Source organism: Neomonachus schauinslandi, chromosome 8 (genome assembly GCF_002201575.2).
Source record: "Neomonachus schauinslandi chromosome 8, ASM220157v2, whole genome shotgun sequence".
NCBI classification, from domain to species: domain Eukaryota; kingdom Metazoa; phylum Chordata; class Mammalia; order Carnivora; family Phocidae; genus Neomonachus; species Neomonachus schauinslandi.
In genome coordinates this window covers 31,368,414-31,373,876 of record NC_058410.1, presented here as the reverse complement: position 1 = coordinate 31,373,876, position 5,463 = coordinate 31,368,414, and positions in this window count along the sequence as shown.

Sequence of the window (5,463 nt, the reverse complement as noted above, 5' to 3'; positions counted from 1 at the left end):
GTGGCCCTGGAGCTGCGCGCAGCCTGGGAGGACACCTAGGCGCTCCGGGAGGCGGGGCGGGGGCGGGGGCGGGGGCGGGGGCAGGGCGGGGGGGTGGTGGAATAGCACCTTTTTTTTTTTAAAGACACAGGGTACTACCATACTTCACGCCCTTGGATAGGCTGTACTTTTCATTCTGTATGGGGTGGGGTGCGGGGAGAACTACCTACATTCCTCCTAGCCTAAAATGAGTAAAATGTATTTCCACCAAAGGTAAGAAAGGAAGCTTATATAGGCAGAGAAAAGATAGGCTACCACCTTACTGTCACAATCACAACTTGCGCGTGCGCGCGCGCACATACACACACACACACACACACACAGGCTTCACTTATCTTCAGCCTTATTTACTATTTGGGAACAGTTAACGTTTGAGGCCTGGAAAATTCTTGATTTGGGGCCAACACAAAATTTAAAAGACTATTGAGTTACCACCTTGTTTCAGTCATTGTGAATTTAGAGATGAATAAGCCTCCATCCAGCCTCAAGTAGCATACCTCCACCTAGCAGGTAAAACAGACACCTATGTTAATAATTTATTGTGATGCAATGAGTTCTGTAATAGAAACATATTGGAAGAACTACTTACTTTGGCTAAGTGAGGCCAGGATGGCTTCCTGAGGAAGAGATGTTACCTTGGGTCTTGAAGTTTATGCAGAAATTCCTTGGGTAGGTAAGAAGAGTCTTTAGAGCCATTCAAAATAGAAGGATTAGCTGTAGCCCAGCTTCTTTCAAGTGGTTTTCCAGAATCTTATTTTCTTTTTTTTTTTTTTTTTTCTTTTTTTTTTTTTTTTTTAAGATTCTATTCATTTTTATTTTGAGAGAGAGAGAGCACGAGAGGGGGGAGCGGGAGAGGGAGAAGCAGACTCCCTGCTGAGCAGGGAGCCTGATGTGGGACTCGATCCCGGGACTCCAGGATCATGACCTGAGCCGAAGGCAGTCGCTTAACCAACTGAGCCACCCAGGCGCCCCAGAATCTTATTTTCTAACCCCCACTAGCTTCTCCAATCACAATGTACTCTACAATCCCTCTCCAATCTAACATCAAACCATAAAGGGGAAATTTTTTTGAATTATTTCTTTGATGATTACATTTCCTTTTTTGTTCTCTCTTTCTGGACTGCTCCTTATGCAGATATTGGGTCATCTAGAGTGGCCCTCTTATTTATTATTCTTTTTCTCTTCTACTTTTCATCTCTTACTGTTCTTGGTCCATCTTATAGGAATTTCCCCCAACTTTATCTTCCAGTCCTTCAGCTGAATTTTTCATTTCTATTGTCATTTATTTCTCTCTATCCCCATTCTCATCCCCTGCATCAGCAATCATTCCTGCATGTTTTTTTTATTTTATTTTTAAGTAATCTCTACACCCAATGTGGAGCTCAAACTTACAACCCCAAGATTAAGAGTTGCATGCTCTACCCAATGAGCCAGCCAGACACCCCATTCTTGCATGTTTAATACAAATCTTTTTGTTTGTATATATCTTCATACAATGTATACTCTTATTTTGCACCCAACTATTTTTCATTTATATAAAGTGTATTGTGGTATATATTCATATTCCTAACTTCCTTTCCACTTCTATCTGCTACCTCCTATCTTCCCTTCACATGATCAATGTGACAGGGGAATATATTATCATATTAGTTTTCTGGGATTGCTGTAACAAATTTCCACAAACTTGGTGCCTTAAAACAACAGACTTGAAGGCCAGAAGTTCAACACCAATTTCACTGAGCCAAAGTCCCAAAATGATCACCTCATCTCAAGATCTTTAACTTAATCTGCATGGACCCTTCTTTCAAATAAGGTGACAAGTTCCAGAGATTGGGATGTGAACATATCTTTGGGAGCCATTATTAGCCTACCACAAGTAACCATTCATTGAAGTTTTATATACTCATCATAGACATATGGACACATATGGAAACTATGGAAACATTTCTTTTTTTTAAAGTGGAATATTTTATTTAAATGCTACTTCCTCAGAGAAGTTCATTCTTGGAGGATCTTTTTATTGGATATAGAAATATGGGGAGAGAGTTGTTATCTTTCAGCCTCTTCAGGACATGGTTCTACTGTTTTTGGTCGCTATAATTCCTCAAGACAAATCAGTATAATTTTGAATGTTATGTCCTGGCTGCTTTTTGGAATTTTCTCGTTTTCTTTGAGTTTCAATAATTCACTTATATCTGTCTAGGTATGTGTGTAGTTTTTTTCAAATTTTTATTTAAATTCTAGTTAGTTAACATACAGTGTAATACTGGTTTCAGTAGTAGAATTTAGTGATTCATCACTTACATGTTATACCCAGTGCTCATTACAAGTGCCCTCCTTAATACTCATCACCTATTTAGCCCATCCCTGCCCACCTCCCCTCCATCAACTCTCAGTTTGTTCTCTCTAGTGAAGAGTCTTTTATGGTTTGCTTCCCTCTTTTTTTCCCTTCCCCTATGTTCATCTGTTTTGTTTCTTAAATTGCACATATGAGTGAAATCATGTTATTTGTCTTTCTCCGACTGACTTATTTCTCTTAGTATAATACCCTCTAGCTCCATCCACATCATTGCAAATGGCAAGATTTCATTCTTTTTATGGCTAATATTCCATTCTGTGTGGGGTGCCTGGGTGGCTCAGTCGTTAAGCATCTGCCTTTGGCTCAGGTCATGATCCCAGGGTCCTGGGATCGAGCCCCGCATTGGGCTCCCTGCTTGGCGGGAAGCCTGCTTCTCCTTCTACCACTCCCCCTGCTTGTGTTCCCTCTCTCACTGTCTCTCTGTCAAATAAATAAAATAAAAATCTTTAATAAGGAAAAATATTCCATTCTGTGTGTGTGTGTGTGTGACACACACACACCTTCTTTATCCATTCATAAGTTAGTGGACCTTTGGGCTCTTTCCATAGTTTGGCTATTGTTGATAATGCTGCTATAAACATCAGAGTGTGTGTGCCCCTTCGAATCAGTATTTTTGTATCCTTTGGGTAAATACCTAGTAGTGCAATTGCTGGGTTGGTAGGGTAGTTCTATTTTTAGCTTTTTGAGGAAGCTCCATACCCTTTTCCAGAGTGGCTGTACCAGTTTGCATTCCCACCAACAGTGTGAGAGGGTTCCCCTTTCTCCACATCCTCACCAACATCTGTTGTTTCCTGTGTTGTTAATTTTAGCCATCCTGACAGGTGTGAGGTGGTAATCTCATCATGGTTTTGATTTGCATTTCCCTGATGATGAGTGATGTTGAGCATCTTTTCATGTGTCTGTTAGCCATCTGGATGTCTTCTTTGGAAAAATGTCTGTTCATGTCTTCTGCCCATTTCTTAACTGGATTCTTTGTTTTTTGGGTGTTGAGTTTGGTAAGTTCTTTATAGATTTTGGATACTGCCTCTTTATCAGATATGTCATTTGCAAATATCTTCTCCTATTCCATAGGTTGTTTTTTAGTTTTGTTGATTGTTTTCTTCACTGTGCAGAAGCTTTTTATCTTGATGAAGTCCCAATAGTTCACTTTTGCTCTTGTTTCCCTTGCCTCCGGAGACATGTCTAGCAAGAAGTTGCTGCTGCCAAGGTGAAAGAGGTTGCTAGCTGTGTTCTTCTTTGGGATTTTGATGGTTTCCTGTCTCACATTTAGGTCTTTTATCCATTTTGAGTTTATATTTGTGTGTGATGTAAGAAAGTGGTCTAGTTTCACTCTTCTGCATGTAGCTGTCCAGTTTTCCCAAAACTATTTGTTGAAGAGACTGTCTTTTTTCCATTGGATATTCTTTTTTGGTTTGTCAAAGATTAGTTGACCATACAGTTGTGAATCCATTTCTGGGTTTTCTATTCTATTACACTGATCTATGTGTCTATTTTTGCACCAGTATCATACTGTCTTGATGACTACAGCTTTGTATTATAGTTTGAAGTCCAGGATTGTGATGCCTCCAGCTTTGCTTTTCTTTTTCAAGATTGCTTTGGCTTTTGTGGTTCCATACAAATATTAGGATTGTTTATTCTAGCTGTTTGAAAAAATGCTGGTGATATTTTGATAGGGATTGCATTAAATGTATAGATCGCTTTGGGTAGTATGGACATTTTAACAATATTTGTTCTTCTAATCCATGAGCATGGAATGTTCTTCCATTTCTTTGTGTCTTCTTCAATTTCTTTCATAAGTGTTCTATAGTTTTCAGAGTACAGAACTTTTACTAATTTGGTTAGGCTTATTCCTAGGTGTCTTATGGTTTTGGGGGTAATTGTAAATGAGATCAATTCCTTGATTTCTCTTTCTGCTGCTTCATTATTGATGTATAGAAATGCAACAGATTTCTGTGCATTGGTTTTATATCCTGCAACTTTGCTAAATTTGTGTATCAATTCTAGTAATTTTTTGGTAGAGTCTTTTGGGTTTTCTACATAGACTATCATGTCATCTGCAAATAGTGAAAGTTTGACTTCTTCTTTCTTGATATGGATGCTGTTTATTTCTTTTTGTTGTCTGATTGCTGAGGTTAGGACTTCCAGTACTATGTTAAATAACAATGGCGAGAGAGAACATGTCTGTCTTGTTCTTGACTTTGAGGAAAAGCTCTCAGTTTTTCCCCATTGAGGATAATATTAGCTGTGGGTCTTTCATATATGCCCCACATATATGTCTCTACTTTGTTGAGTGTTTTTATCAAGAATGGATGCTGTATTTTATCAATTGCTTTTCCTGCATCTATTCAGAGGATCATATGTCTTATCCTTTCTTTTATTAATGTGGTGTATCACATTGATTCATTTGCAAATATTGAACCAGCCCCGCAGCCCAGGAATAGATCCCACTTGATCATGATGAATAATTCTTTTAATGTACTGTTGGATTTGATTTGCTAGTATCTTGTTGAGGATTTTTTTTTTTTTTTTGCATCCATGTTCATCAGGGATATTGGCCTGTAATTCATTTTAGTGGGATCCTTGTGTGGTTTTGGAATCAAGGTAATGCTGGCCTCATAGAATGAGTTTGGAAGTTTTCCTTCCATTTCTATTTTTTGGAACAGTTTGAGAAGAATAAGTATTAATTCTTCTTTAAATGTCTGGTAGAATTCCTCTGGGAAGCCATCTGGCCCTGGACTTTTTTTGTTGGGAGATATTTGATTACTGATCCAATTTCTTTGGTTATAGGTCTGTTCAAATTTTCTATTTCTTCCTGTTTCAGTTTTGATAGTTTGTAGGTTTCTAGGAATTTGTCCATTTCTTCCAGATTGCCCAGTTTGTTGACATATAATTTTTCATAATATACTCTTATTATAATTGCTCATATTCCTGTGGTGTTGGTTGTGATCTCTCCTCTTTCATTTGTGATTTTATTTATTTGGGTCCTTTCTCTTTTCTTTTTGATAAATCTGGCTAGGGGGTTATCAATTTTATTAATTCTTTTTTTTTTTTTTTTTTTTTTTTAA